This window comes from Oncorhynchus mykiss, chromosome 29 (assembly GCF_057628025.1).
Source record: "Oncorhynchus mykiss isolate SJ-2025 chromosome 29, ASM5762802v1, whole genome shotgun sequence".
Taxonomy (NCBI): domain Eukaryota; kingdom Metazoa; phylum Chordata; class Actinopteri; order Salmoniformes; family Salmonidae; genus Oncorhynchus; species Oncorhynchus mykiss.
In genome coordinates this window covers 33,247,282-33,263,863 of record NC_143050.1, presented here as the reverse complement: position 1 = coordinate 33,263,863, position 16,582 = coordinate 33,247,282, and the positions used below count along the sequence as shown (strand labels likewise).

The following is a 16,582-nucleotide window of genomic DNA, read 5'->3' as shown; positions in this document are numbered from 1 at the left end:
AAAACTGAGGCGGGTTTTCCTCAAACTCCTTTCATATTAGTTTTGATCCTGACAAACTCCCCAGTCCCTGCCGATGACAAGGATATAACATAACATGGTGCTGCCAACACAATACTTGAAAATAAAATAGGGTTTCACTCTGTGTTGTTGGATTTGACCCAACCCTGTAGTTTAGGCAAAAACGTTACATTATTTGCTGTGATGTCTTGCAGTATTACTTAACAGCCTTGTTGCAAACAGAATGGATCATTTGGATTGGATTTTTTATATTTTAAACACAGGCTTCTTTCTTTTCACTTTGTCATACAGGCCAGTAACGGAGTGAATGCAATGTTGTTGATTCTTGAGTATTTCCAAGTATCAGGGTGGCAGCATCATGTTATGGGTATGCGAGGTCAGTACAGGTGCATCAAAGCTGGGAACGAGACCGAAAAACAGCTTCTATCTCAAGGCCATCAGACTGTTAAACAGCCATCACTAGCACAGAGGCTGTTGCCCTATATACATAGACTTGAAATGACTGGCCACTTTAATAATTGGAACACTAGTGACTTTAATAATCTTCACATATTTTGCATTACTCATCTCATATGTATTTACTGTATTCTATACTATTCTACTGTATCTTAGTCTGTCACTCTGAAATTGCTCATCTAAATATTTATATATTCTTCATTCCATTCTTTTACTTTAGATTGTGTGTATTTTAGATATTACTTGTTTAATATTACTGCACTGTTGGAGACAGAAACACAAGCATTTCGCTACACCCGCAATAACATCTGCTAAAACACGTGTATGTGATGCATAACATTTGATTTGATGCTCGTCATCGGCAAGGACTGGGGATCAAAATAAATATGAAAGGAGCAAAGTCCAGGTAAAGACATGCCAGAATGGCTTTCCAAGAGATGTTGAGTGGTCTAGTCTCAGTTTTGCCCTAAATATGCTTTAAAAGAATATTGATGTCAATCAATTACTACCAAGCAAATGTAATGAGCTTGAGCAAATTGACAAAAACAAATGGATATACACAGAGTATACAAAACATTAGGAACACCTGCTGTTTCAATAACAGACTTATTAACAGGTGAAAGTTATGCCTTATTGATGCCACTTGTTCACTCTACTTCAATCAGTGTAGATGAAGGGGAGAAAACAGGCAAAACAATGATTTTTAAGCCAATTGAGACATGGATTGTGTATCTGTGCCATTCAGAGGGTGAATGTACAAGACAAAAAGTTGAAGTGCCTTTGACTGGTGTATGGTAGTAGGTGCCAGGAGCACCGGTATGAATAACTGCAACGCTGCTTTCATGCTCAACAGTTTCCTGTGTGTATAAAGAATGGTCCACCACCCAAAGAACATCCAGCCAACTTGACAACTGTGGGAAGCATTGGAGTCAACATGGGCCAGCATCCCTGTGAAACACTGTTGACATCTTGAAGAGTCCATGCCCCAACGAATTGAGGCTGTTCTGAGGGCAAAAGGGGTGCAACTCAATATTATGAAGGTGTTCCTAATGTTTTATACACTCAGTGTATGTTGCCCTAAAAATTGTGCAAAGTTGGTCAAATCTTATTCCAAATGATTCCCAGCTGCCAAAGGTGCTTCCACCAAGTATTAACTCAGGGGACGGAGACTTCCAATTATGATATTTCATTTGTAATTTTTTTGTGTTAAATATTCATTCACTTTGAAAATGTGGAGTAGGTTGTGTAGCCCTGTAGGGGTAAAATATATCTATATATATACATAGATATATATATATTTTTTAAACTTCTTAGGGCTGGGCTAGGCCCCTTTTTTCTCCACTTCCTGTCTGAATGACGTGCCCAAAGTAAACTGCCTATAGCTCAGGCCCTGAAGCCTGGATATGCGTATAATTGGTACCGTTGGAAAGAAAACACTGAAGTTTGTAGAAACATTCAAATAATGTAGGAGATTGTAACACAATAGATATGAAAGAAGAAAATCCAAAGAAAAAAACAATTCAAACTTCTTTTTGGAGAGACCATCCTCTTAGAAATGCAAGAGTAAGAAAATTAGCTCCCTGGATGCTATTCCTATGGCTTCCACAGGGTGTCAGCAGTATATGTTCAAGGTTTCAGGCTTGTAACTTCAAAAACAAATAAGAAATATCAGTTTTAGCAGAAGGACAGTCTTGGAAAATCGTGTTTGCGTGCGACATGAAGACATTACGCACCTGCTAAAATCATTTCCCTATTGAACATAGTTCTTTCCGTAAGAAATATTATAGTTTGATTACATTTTAGGATATCTGAGGAGTAAATAGAAACATATTTTGACTTGTTGAAACAAAGTTTAGGGGTAGATTTTCAGATTCCTTTCTCTACATGTTGAACGAGTGGATTACTCAAATCAATGGCGCCAACTAAATGTACTTTTTGGGATATAAAGAAGGATTTTATCTAACAAAAACGACACTACATATTATAGTTGGGACCATTCGGATGACAAATCAGATGAAGATTATCAAAAAGTAAGTGAATATTTCATCGTTATTTGTGAATGCATGAAACATTAGACAAATATTTTGATGTGGGGCGCCATCCTCAAACAATCGCATAGCATGTTTTCACAGTAATAGCTACTGTTAATCAAACAGTGCTGTTAGATTAGCAAGAATTTAATCTTTCAGCCAAAATAAGACACATGTACATAAATGTTTAAAATCCATAATATTTATGATTATTTATTTGAATTGCGCACCCTCCAGTTTCCCCGGAAGTTGTCCCGCTAGCGGCTAACTTTCTATATGCACTGTATGTTAGTGATGTGCGGGTTAACTCATAACCCGCAGTCCCATAAAAAAAAATCCATGAATGTATCATTCTTACGCAAGTTCTAACTACAGGCTACATTGAGGTTCTCTTTCATTTTTTTTGTAGGTTATGTGGCATTAGTGCATAAGCCTAAGCTTTAGGGCCTAACTGTACATGAGCCAAATAGCCTTCACTCCAATCACCAAATGCTTCTGGGAACTAAAGAGGCAAAAAAAGACAATGTCAGAGTTGAATTCAATAAGAGAAAAGCTGTGAAATGTAGAGCTGAAAATAAAGAGAAGGGAGGGCCAGAACAGTAATGTTTAGGAAAGATTTGGTGAAGTGGTAAAAGAGGACGATAGCAGTGCCAGCTACTGTACGTTAAGTGTGATGATTGTGAGGCGCTGTACAAATTCAACTGTCACATGACGGGGAAGTCATATTGACCTATGGCACGTCAAGGGGACCTGTAGCCTACTGTACTGATGGGTTAAATGGATACGGAAATCTGGACACTGACTGTAGGTCTATAACCTCTTACATAGCCTTAATATGAACTCCTGCAGAATTAAGCATTACTTGCGGTAAAATGAATGATACACCAAATGTAGGCAAAATGTTCTCTCTGGAACAAGAGTGGAGAAATATGATTTTCTTCCAGCGTCTTAAGAGAACACAAATGTGCAGTAATATACCGTCTGTAGAGGTGCTATCTTTATCAGCATCATAAAAGCTAATAGCATGTCATCCACATAGAATATGCACCCAAGCTGAACCGAAATCTTATCAAAAACATGTTGGGTCGTTTTCAGAGCTTTCTATTTCCTTACAACCTGTCAAACTGATGTTATTTAAACATTTTGCACAGAAAATCTTTGCAGTTTTATTTAAAAAAAAAGTTTGCTTTTGTATTTTCTCCTCAGTCCCTAAACGTCTTTGCACCACGAAAGAAGCAGAGATGACAGAGAACTTTACCGATATCAACTAGATTGAAGCACTCATTCTATCGATTTATGACGGCCTGGTGAGCAAGGGTTAATTTAGTCTTCTAGGGCAACATACGAGGACAGAAGAGGAGCTGCATGAAATGTAATTATAGATTATACAAATTATAAGCAGAAACATATCTAAATCAGGCAAAATAAATCCTACACCCCCTGTCAATAAAAACATTCTGCAGTCTCTGACAGTACCTTACAGTGCATTTTCTATAATAGCGGGTTAGGGTTGGGACTCAGATTTTCACTTTATCACATAGTTGGTCGGCTGTGGATGGATTATTAGCCATTCCTGGCGGGTGCAGGTAAACCAACAGCTACCAGCACACTACTACTGTATGTGCCTGCTCGCTGTGTACTAATCCATTTACAGTGCATTTGGAAAGTATTCAGACCCCTTGACTTTTTCCACATTTTGTTACTTTACAACCTTATTCTAAAATGGATTACATTGTTTTTTTCTCGTCAATCTACACACAATAGCCCATAATGACAAAACAAAAACAGATTTTTGAGATTGCAAATGTACATATAAAAAAACAGATATATCACATTTACATAAGTCTTCACACCCTTTACTCAGTACTTTGTTGAAGCACCTTTGGCAGTGATTACAGCCTCGAGTCTTCTTGGGTATGACGCTAGAAGCTTGGCACACCTGTAACTTGGGAGTTTCTTCCATTCTTCTCTGAAAATCCTCTCAAGCTCTGTCAGTTTGGATGGGGAGCGTTGCTGCATAGCTATTTTCAGGTCTCTCCAGAGATGTTCGATCGGTTTCAAGCCCGGGCTCTGGCTGGGCCACTCAACGATATTCAGAGACTTGTCCCGAAGCCACTCCTGCGTTGTCCTGGCTGTATGCTTAGGGTCATTGTCCTCTTGGAAGGTGAACCATCACCCCAGTCAGAGTCCTGAGCACTCTGGAGCAGGTTTTCATCAAGGATCGCTCTGTACTTTGCTCCGTTCATCTTTGCCTCGATCATGACTAGTCTCCCAGTTCCTGCCGCTGAAAAACATCCCCACAAGCCTGATGCTGCCACCACCACCCCTGTCATGTGCCTTTTACCGAGGAGTGGCTTTCGTCTGGCCACTCCACCATGAAGGCCTGATTGGTGGAGTGCTGCAGAGACGGGAGAACCTTCCAGAAGGGCAACCATCTCCACAGAGGAACCCTGAAGCTCTGTAAGAGTGACCATAAGAGAGTGACCACTGGTCATCTCCCTGACCAAGGCCCTTCTCCGCTATTGCTTAGTTTGGCTGGGCGGCCAGCTATAGGAATTATCTTGGTGGTTCTAAACTTCTTCAATTTAAGAAGGATGAAGGCCACTGTGTTCTTGGGGACCTTCAATGCTGCAGAAATCGTTTGGTATCCTTCCCCAGATCCATGCCGACACAATCCTGTCTCGGAGCTCTATGTACAATTCCTTCAACCTCATGGTTTGGTTTTTGCACTGACATGCACTGTCAACTGTGAGACCTTATATAGGCAGGTGTGTGCGCATTTCCAAAACATGTCCAATCAATTGAATTTACCACGTTGGACTACAATCAAGTTGTAGAAACATCTCAACGATGATCAATGGAAACAGGATGCACCTGAGCTCAATTTCGAGTCTCATCGCAAAGGGTCTGAATACTGATGTAGATAAGGTATCTGTTTTTTATTTTGAATACATTTGCAAAAAAGATTATATAAACCTGTTTTCGCTTTGTCATTATGGGATGTGTAGATTGATGAGGAAAAAACAATTGAATACAATTTTGAATAAGGCTGTGACGTAAAAAAATGTGGAAAAAGTGAAGGGGTCTGAATACTTTCCGAATGCACTGTATGTGTATGCAAACTTTCACCTAGTGTCCCTGTAGTCTAGTTTCTTAAAATAATAAAACAATAAATACTGCTTTATATCACACAAGGGCCCTGTTATAGTAGGCTCACTCCCAGGTCTCCTTCTCACCCATTTAAGGCCGATTTCGTCACAGGAAAAAGCATCGCAAACATTTGACACATATAAAATTGTTATGTTACACCAGGGGGACATGAAAAATGTTATGACACATGCCAAAGACATTTGTTCAAATAACGTCCTGGGATTGATGCTGGTCTAACTTTACTCCATATCCAGGCTTTTCATTCAGACTTTTATCGATTTCTAACAAATTGGCAGCAATAGATTTTCAGGTCTGGGGGAATTCATATGCATCTAGTGACAGACTTGTGGCAAGATATTGATGGGCGATTTAACAACCATGAGATCATCTGGCCAACATCCATCCCACTTCACTGACAGGTGCTACAGATCCATGCTGTGTCGATCGACGCATATAAATACAGGAGAACTGGACGCTATACGACATAAGCTAAATTACATGAGTATAACATAACGTGTTATTGCATGTGTTACTAAGACAAACAAAATCTAAACACGACCTATAACATGAGACAAAATGTGATATAGGCGATGGTTTCTCAGTGAGGATAAACCTCTAGGGTTGCGTCGCAAATGGACCCTTTTCCCTTTATAGTGCACTACTTCTGACCAGAGCCCTATGGGGCTCTATGAAGGGATTAAGGTGCCATTTGGAACACAGCCCTAGTCCTCAAAACACCCGTCAAACCAAACGCAGCTCGGCGCTAGCCTTGACAGTTACGCGCTTCCCCCCGTGGAGGCTGTTTTGTCTTCGCTGCTCCTCAAAACATCCCACTTTAATCCATACCATGTACCTGTCTGTACAATCAAACTACACAACGAGCCGGTTTCATGGCAATCTCTGGGTTTGGTGTAGTAATAAATGTTGGGGTCGATATAAAAACACGGCCTGTGTATTCGGACCGTGATATGGAGAAAGTAGGCTTAATGAAAGCATGTGTTCCTGCTCTACCAGGCTCTGTTTCAGAGCTGCTGTCAGAGACACTGGGTTTGGTACAGGGTCCCAGAGGAATAAGTGAGTAAGAAGAGGAACGCGTGACGGTGCTTTCGTCATAAAGCGCCTGGGGTAAGATGAGTGTGTGGGTGCGTACGTGCAGTTGTGTGTGTGTGTGTGTGTGTGTGTGTATGTGTTTATTTATATCCAGGGATGTTTGTGCATCTCTGGCATCCATCCTGCCATTAGGCCTTCTGTTTGTCAGAGCTCCAGCCCCTAACAGGCCTGGCTGTTGTCTCAGACACAGAACACAGAGGACCAGTCAGCTAGGGGACAACAGAAGAACTGGACCTAGATACACCGGATAGGCTTCAATTAGACAGAAATAGAGGAGACACACAGAGAGAGGGTAGAGAAAGAGAACAAGGTAATGAGACCGAGCAGAGGGGAAGAGCGAGACAGAAAGAGAAAGGGAGACTTCAAAACCACCTGCGGCCCTCTGGATCCTCTTAATAATCATCGTTTTTAATGTTAAAGAAGAGGCTTTCAAAAGATGAAACGGAACAGGAGCTACGGTCAGAATTTCATGATTTTTACATGACTTCACGACTTTTAACCACATTTCCATGATCAACAAATAGGCGGCGTAGCTATGCAAGTATAAAAAATTAAGCAAACATGTGGTATCAACACTGGGAGGCTAACCTCTGATCCCATGTACCATCTCCTGTTGCTGTGAAAAGCACTTAATCCCCCCCCCCACCCCCCAACAAAGTAGAATACATGTTAGGTAACTATATAAAACATGTGGTCAGTCAGCTTGGAGAGCTACTGCTCAAACACATCAGTGTCATTTTATCGAGGTCTGGTTGAGCAGCTCATTTCTGAAATGGGGTTTGTTAGAGGGGGACTGGAAAGAAACCCAGCACACCCAGTAGCTCTCCTGGAGGATGGTTGACCACCCTTGTTGTAAAACATTGCAACATTACAACTGAATCCATTTTATGCCTTTATAAAATCATTTCTTCATTCAATGTATCAAAGTTCAAATGGCTACAGAAGGCAAAAAATATTTTAATACAGCTGAAGCAAGCCCACTTTTTTTTCGTTTTCTTCCAGGAACTGCTCCCTTATAGTACAGTCAACTGTATCTTAACTACCTTAGAAGTGTTTCGTGTGCAGGCTGACTAGCATCTACTGAGCTGCAATACATTGGAAGCCCAAATCAACTGGAAGTATTGCTGCCACATAATCCAAAAAAGGCTACATCCAATAATGTTTCAAAAAATTACTGTTCGTGATTCAAAAATTTGATTCAACTTGAGCAGAATCCCAAGGAACACAATGGCGAAGTGAGTTGTTTGTTTTGTTGGTTCCAAAAAGGAAAGCAACTTTGTATGGCCTTACAGTATTTGCGAGTGTCAGTGTAAAGTTTTTGGGGACATGACAAAAAAATGAATACATGCTAATAATAGCTAAACCGATAACTAGTCAGGCTACAATATACACTAAAGAAAATTATAAATGCAACAATTTCCAAGATTTTACTGAGTTACAGTTCAAATAAGGAAATCAGTTAATTAAAATAAATGCATTAGGCTCTAATCTATGGATTTCACATGACTGGGAATACAGATATGCATCCGTTGGTCATAGATACCTTAAAAACAAAAGTTGGGTGTGGATCAGAAAACCAGTTAGTATCTGGTGTGACCACCATTTGCCTCATGCTGCAGGACACATCTCCGTTGCATAGAATTGATCAGGCTGTTGATTGTGGCCTGTGGAATATTGTCCCACTCCTCTTCAATGGATGTGTGAAGTTGCTGGATATTGGCGGGAACTGGAACACGCTGTCGTACATGTCAGTCCAGAGCATCCCAAACATGCTCAGTGGGTGACATGTCTTGTGAGTATGCAGGCCATGGACAGTTTCAGCTTCTAGGAATAGCGACATGGGGCCGTGCATTATCATGCTGAAACAAGAGGCGATGGCGGCGGACGAATAGCACAACAATGGGCCTCAGAAACTCGGCACGGTTTCTCTGTGCATTCAAATTGCCATTGATAAAATGCACTTATGTTAATTGTCCATAGCTTATGGCTGCCTATACCGTAACCCCACTGACACCATGGGGCACTCTGTTCACAGCATTGACATCAGCACACCGCTTGCCCACACAACGCTATACACACTGTCTGCCATCTGCCGGCCCCAGTTGAAACCGGGATTCATCCATGAAGAGCACACATCTCCAGTGTGCCAGTGGCCATTGAAGGTGAGCTTTGCCCACTGAAGTTAGTTACGACGCCGAACCGCAGTCCGGTCAAGACCCTGGTAAGGAGGACGAGCCCCCAGACGGTTTCTGACAGTTTGAGCAGAAATTATTCGGTTGTGCAAATCCACAGTTTTATCAGCTGTCTGGGTGGCTGGTCTCAGTCGATCCCGCAGATGAAGAAGCCAAATGTGGAGGTCCTGGACTGGTTGAGGTTACATGTGATCTGCGGTTGTGAGGCCAGTTGATCAGCTTTAATATTGTTGATAGAAGCCACAGTGTAATTGTCTGCATCATTTCCAATCCCCTATATACTTTTTGGTAAATATATATTTTTTTTTATTATTTTCCCGGTAACCCCATCATCCCTAATTGGAGTAAACTAACGGACAAAAATACTTGGGCTTCTACTACCTGGTTATACATAATATATACAGTGCATTCAGAAAGTAGTCAGACCTCTTGACTTTTTCCACATTTTGTTAATTTACAAATCCTAAAATGTATTAAATAAAAAGGGTTTTCCTCAATCTACACACAATACACCATAATGACAAAGCAAAAACAGGTTTAGATTTTTTCTCTCAAATGTATTAAAAATAAAAAAATCACATTTACATAAGTATTCAGACCCTTTACTCAGTACCTTGTTACAGCACCTTAGGCAGCGATTATAGAGTCTTCTTGGGTATGACGCTATAAGCTTGGCACAACTGTATTTGGGGAGGTCCTCCCATTCTTCTCTGCACTGCAGATCCTCTCAAACTCTACCAGGTTGGATGGGGAGCGTCGCTGCACAGCTATTTTCAGGTCTCTCTAGCGATATTAGATCGGGGTCAAGTCCATGCTCAGGCCAGGCCACTCAAGGACATTCAGAGACGTCCCGAAACCACTACTGCGCTGTCTTGGCCGTGTCTGAGGTCCTGAGTGCTCTGGAGCAGGTTTTCAACAAGGATATCTCTGTACTTTTCTCCATTCATCTTTTCCCCAATCCTGACTAGTCTCCCAGTCCCTGCTGCTATAAAACATCCCCACAGCATGATGCTGCCATCAGCATACTCCACCATAGGGATGGTGCCAGGTCTCCTCCAGACGTGACGCTTGGTATTCAGGCCAAAGAGTTCAATCTAGGTTTCATCAGACCAGAGAATCTTGTTTCTCATGGTTGGAGAGCCCTTTAGGTGGCTTTTGGCAAACTCCAAGCGGGCTGTCGCGCATTTTACTAAGGAGTGGCTTCCGTCTTGCCACTATCATAAACGCCTGATTGCAGCACTCCACCAGAGACGGCTGTCGTTCTGGAAGGTTCTCCCATCTCCACAGAGGAACTCTGGAGCTCTGTCAGAGTGACCATCGGGTTCTTGATCACCTGCCTGACCAAGGCTCTTCTCCCCAAATTGCTCAGTTTGACCAGGCGGCCAGCACAAGGAAGAGTTTGGTGGTTACAAACTTCTTCAATTTAAGAATGGAGGCCACTGTGTTCTTGGGGACCTTCAATGCTGCAGAAATTGTTTGGTACCCTTCCCCAGATCTGTGCTTCGACACAATCCTGGAGCTCTATGGACAATTCCTTCAACCTCATGGTTTGGTTTTTGCGCTGACATATCAACTGTGGGACCTTTTATATAGACAGGTGTGTGACTTTCCAAATCATGTCCAATCAATTGAATTTACCACAGGTGGACTCCAATCAAGTTGTAGGAACATCAAGGATGACCAATGGAAACAAGATGCAGTTGAGCTCAATTTCAAGTCTCATAGCAAAGGGTGTGAATACTTACGTAATTTATTTTTTCTATATTTGCAAAAATGTTTTTATTTTATTTATTTTTTAAACTTTTTGCTTTGTCATTATGGGGTACTGTGTGTAGACTGACAAGAAAATAAATGAATGCATTTTAGAATAAGGGTTTAACATAAAATGTGGAAAAAGTCAAAGGGTCTGAATACTTCTGCAACATGCTCTGGTTAGGCCTAAAATTAGCCAATGTGACCCATCAGAAGTGCCATGGTGTTTCCTTGGCATCTCTATATAGCTGACCATCGATGTACAGTTTATCAAACACCCTAGAGACGCTGCCCATCAATATACAGAACCAGTCAAACGTTTGGACACACCTACAAGGGTTTTTCAGTTTTTTAAAACTATTTTCTAAATTGTAAAATTATAGTCAAGACATCAAAACTATGAAATAACACACATGGAATCATGTAGTATTTTGTAATCATGTAGTATCATGTGGTATTTTAGATTCTTCAAAGTAACCACCTTTGCATTGATGACAGCTTTGCACACTCTTGGCATTCTCTCAACCAGCTTCACCTGCTTTTCCAACAGTCTTTAAAGAGCTCCCACATATCCTGAGCACTTGTTGGCTGCTTTTCCTTCATTCTATGGTCCAACTCCACCCAAACCATGTCAATTCGGTTGAGGTCGGGTGATTGTGTAGGCCAGATCATCTGACGCAGCAATCCATCACTTTCATTCTTGGTCAAATAGCCCTTACACAGCCTGGAGGCGTGTTGGGTCATTGTCCTGTTGAAAAACAAATGGCTAGTCCCACTATGCACAAACCATGAGATGGTATATCGCTGCAGAATGCTGTGGTAGCCATGCTGGTTTAGTGTGCCTTGAATTCTAAATAAATCACTGACAGTGTCACCAGCAAAGCACACCCACACAGCTCCTCCATGCTTCCGCGGAGATCATCCGTTCACCAACTCTGTGCCTCACAGACATAGCGGTTGGAACCAAAAACCTCACATTTGGACTCATAAGACCAAAAGGACCACTTTCCACCCGTCTAATGTCCATTGTTCGTCTTCTTGGCCCAAGCATCTATTCTTCTTATTGTTGTCCTTTAGTAGTGGTTTCTTTGCAGCAGTGATTCAATCAGTCTCCTCTGAACAGTTCATCTTGAGACGGGTTTGTTCATTGAACTCTGAAGCATTTATTTGGGCTGCAATTTATGATGCTGCTAACTCTAATGAACTTATCCTCTACAGCAGAGGTAACTCTGGGTCTTCCTTTCCTGTGGCGGTCCTCATGATTGCCAGTTTCATCATAGCGCTTGATGGTTTTGCGACTGCACTTGAAGAAACTGTCAAAGTTGTTGAAATGTTCTGAATTGACTGACCTTCGTGCCTTAAAAGTAATGGACTGTCATTTGTCTTTGCTTATTTGAGCGATTATCTCCATAATATGGCCTTGGTCTTTTACCAAATAGGGCTTCTGTATACCACCTCTACCTTGTCACAACACAACTGATTGGCTCAAACGCATTAAGGAAAGAAATTCCACAAATTATCTTTTAACAAGGCACACCCGTTAATGGAAATGCATTCCAGGTGATTACCTCATGAAGCTGGTTGAGAGAATCACAAAAGTATGCAAAGCTGTGATCAAGGCAAAGGTTGGCTACTTGAAGAATCTCAAATATAAAACATATACACTGCTCAAAAAAATAAAGGGAACACTTAAACAACACAATGTAACTCCAAGTCATTCACACTTCTGTGAAATCAAACTGTCCACTTAGGAAGCAACACTGATTGACAATAAAGTTCACATGCTGTTGCAAATGGAATAGACAACAGGTGGAAATTATAGGCAATTAGCAAGACACCCCCAATAAAGGAGTGGTTCTGCAGGTGGTGACCACAGACCACTTCTCAGTTCCTATGCTTCCTGGCTGATGTTTTGGTCACTTTTGAATGCTGGCGGTGCTTTCACTCGAGTGGTAGCATGAGACGGAGTCTACAACCCACACAAGTGGCTCAGGTAGTGCAGCTCATCCAGGATGGCACATCAATGCGAGCTGTGGCAAGAAGGTTTGCTGTGTCTGTCAGCGTAGTGTCCAGAGCATGGAGGCGCTACCAGGAGACAGGCCAGTACATCAGGAGACGTGGAGGAGGCAGGGTAGCCTAGTGGTTAGAGTGTTGGACTAGTAACCGGAAGGTTGCGAGTTCAAACCCCCGAGCTGACAAGGTACAAATCTGTTGTTCTGCCCCTGAACAGGCAGTTAACCCACTGTTCCCAGGCCGTCATTGAAAATAAGAATTTGTTCTTAACTGACTTGCCTGGTTAAATAAAGGTGGAGGAGGCCGTAGGAGGGCAACAACCCAGCAGCAGGACCGCTACCTCCACCTTTGTGCAAGGAGGAGCTCTGCTCAAACGGTCAGAAACAGACTCCATGAGGGTGGTATGAGGGCCCGACATCCACAGGTGGGGGTTGTGCTTACAGCCCAACACCGTGCAGGACGTTTTTGCATTTGCCAGAGAACACCAAGATTGGCAAATTCGCCACTGGCGCCCTGTGCTCTTCACAGATGAAAGCAGGTTCACACTGAGCACGTGACAGAGTCTGGAGATGCAGTGGAGAACGTTCTGCTGCCTGCAACATCCTCCAGCATGACCGGTTTGGCGGTGGGTCAGTCATGGTGTGGGGCGGCATTTCTTTGGGGGTGTGGGGTGTCATAGTGTGGGGTGGCACCTCCATGTGCTCGCCAGAGGTAGCCTGACTGCCATTAGGTACCGAGATGAGATCCTCAGACCCCTTGTGAGACCATATGCTGGTGCGGTTGGCCCTGGGTTCCACCTAATACAAGACAATGCTAGCTCTCATGTGGCTGGAGTGTGTCAGCATTTCCTGCAAGAGGAAGGCATTGATGCTATGGACTGGCCCGCCCGTTCCTCAGACCTGAATCCAATTGAGCACATCTGGGACATCATGTCTCGCTCCATCCACCAACGCCACGATGCACCACAGACTGTACAGGAGTTGGCGGATGCTTTAGTCCAGGTCTGGGAGGAGATCCCGCAGGAGACCATCCGCCACCTCATCAGGAGCATGCCCAGGCGTTGTAGGGAGGTCATACAGGCACGTGGAGGCCACACACACTACTGAGCCTCATTTTGACTTGTTTTAAGGACATTATATCAAAGTTGGATCAGCCTGTAGTGTGGTTTTCCACTTTAATTTTGAGTGTGACTCCAAATCCAGACCTCCGTGGGTTGATAAATTTGATTTCCATTGATCACTTTTGTGTGATTTTGTTGTCAGCATATTCAACTATGTAAAGAAAGGTATTTAAGTATTTAATAAGAATATTTCATTCATTCAGATCTAGGATGTGTTATTTTAGTGTTCCCTTTATTTTTTTGAGCAGTGTATTTCAATTTGTTTAACCATTTTTTACTATATGATTCCGTGTGTTATTCCATAGTTCTGATGTCTTCACTAGTAAAAATAAAGAAAAACCCTTCAACGAGTAGGTGTCCAAACTGTTGACTGGTACTGTACAGTTTATCAACCACCATAGAGAAGCTTCTACTCATTTGTCTGCATTTTATTTATTTTTTTACATTGGGTAAAGTATTTTCGTTCTTTCTCTGATTTCTTTACGGAGGTGGTCGTTCATTCCATAGTTTGTGCCTTTGAGCTGACTTCCTTTCTTTGTACCTTGATTTTCTGCTGGCAGTGCTGAAAACAAGCTACTATGGGGCACGGGCCATGGTGGGATGTGCTTTCTATTCTATGTACTTGTGAAAATGTAATTCATTGTAGCTGGTCTAGTGAAATTGTCAGATCAGTAGATATGAACTCGCGCACAGACGCCTCACGGTTTCTAGATTTAACCTTTTCAGTGCCAGAGAATATTAAGTTATCCCCTCATACTGCGTATCTAGCACGGTCTCTTGAAGGACTCCGTTGTCACGGTCAACATTGTTTACTTTGATTTCCAATTTGTCGACAGTGCCCCTTAGCGTTTTATTCTCTTTGAGCATTTCCTCAAGTTGTTTGTTATTGAAAGCGATGGCAATGTTGAGGTCAGCTAGGTTCTTTCTCAATTCATCTAAAAACAGACAGCTTTTGAGTTATGGAGACCAGAACACTTACTTTGGAAGCGTTGACGTCATCGCCAGTGGAGTTGTTTAAATCCACCGTGTCACTGGATGAGTTCCTAAATCTTTTGGCAGGCTTTATGGCAGAGATCCCAGTGTCTTGGTTATTATGGCCAGCCTGAGTTAAGGAATCCCCGCAATCCATGTCGCAGTCGGAATGGTAGTATTGGTCAATGAAAGATTCCAGATCCCACAGGCTGTCATGTGATTTATCCAGCTTCTCCAGTTTGGGTAAGCTCAAAGTTGTTAATAGCACATTTTCTGGATTTTTTTGCACACCGCAAGGTATTGGTAAACTTTCATTAGTAGGGCTTGCAGGAGAACTGCCTATTGCAATATAACATATTTATCAGAAATGTTTGTATTTTGGAGTGCCGCTCCGCCACGCTGCTTACCTGCTCCTCCCGTACGGTTGTACGTACTGCCAATTTTTCTAAACCGACGTTGGAGACTGCTTATGGTAGAGAAATTAACATTCAATTCTCTGGCAACAGCTTTGTAGTCAGCATGCCAATTGCGCGTTCCCTCACACCTGTCAGGTGGATGGATTATCTTGGTAAAGGAGAAATGCTCACTAAAAAGGGATGCAAACTAATTTGTGAACAGAATTTGAGAGAAATAAGCTTTTTGTGGCTATGGACCATTTCTGGGATCTTTTATTTCAGCTCATGAAACATGGGACCAACACTTTACATGTTGCTTTCATATTTTTGTTCAGTAAAAAAGATGGACTTTACATTAATCAAAATTCTCAACTTAATTGAGCGAACAGTAGGCCTAAAAGCCTATCTTATTGGCATCAGCTGAGAGCATCGGCCATATCCCTGGTGAGCGCGCACTGCGCATATCCACTCTATCATTGTTGGGTCAGTGCCACTTAAAAGTTGGTTTTCGGACAATCATTTCCTCCTCCAGTTTAGATGAACGTCATTCTAAGGCGTCTCTCTCCTTCTCATTGGCCTCTTATATGGACATTGTTTTTATTGATCTGTTTATCAGTGTCAGCAGAGTAGGCTACCCTGTAATTTGCCATAATAAAAACAGATTCTGCTTATGTCTCCAGTCATATAAAGTGAACTATAACTGCGTGAAATGTGTTTTTCCTGTGCAAAGAAAAACTTCTGATATAGCCTATAGCCCAGGTCTCTTCTACACTATACACGCTCAGCCATGCATTGAACAGTCTTTTTTGCAAACAGTGATTGAGTTCTATTATTTGCCTAAAGTATGACTATCCAATCTACTCATCACATAAGTCTGCAAATGTGATGACGCATGGAATGCTTTATTATAAAAAGGTGCATTCTTTTAAATGGTGAAAATGTACTTCCCCAAACTTAACTCACGCTCCGCCTGCAAAGGCTAGTGATTTAGCTGTTCATTACTCGTCTTGTTGGCTGAGGAAAAGTAAACGTGGACAGTTATTCTAACAGCTTCAAAGTGAGCGGTAAGGACACACGGCGTTGCATCCTCGACTTGCATGTTCTGTTAAGATTAATTACCATAATCTAAATGCGAGTTCGGTCATTCTGAACACCGTGGGTGGGCGCCCTAATCCGGTTACGCACCCAATGCATATGGGTCTGGTAAATTAAAATTCCATACGGTGAAATTCAATGCCACAGAGAAAAAGTGAGAGAGACTGAGAAAGCAAGAGTGTGTAGGGGAGAGAGGGAGAGAAAAGAGAGAGCGAGATAGAGGACAATAGAAAGGCACTTGTCCTTTTTTCTCCCTCCCACAAACATGGTTGCTCACAA

General features: G+C 42.2%; 1 protein-coding gene across 4 annotated transcripts in view; it reads right to left on the bottom strand.

Annotated features, from left to right (window-relative positions):
* LOC110509697 (erbin) overlaps nucleotides 1-16,582 on the bottom strand; it is a 128,745-nt gene that overhangs the window by 35,279 nt on the left and 76,884 nt on the right. The gene's annotated exons all lie outside the window — the stretch shown is intronic.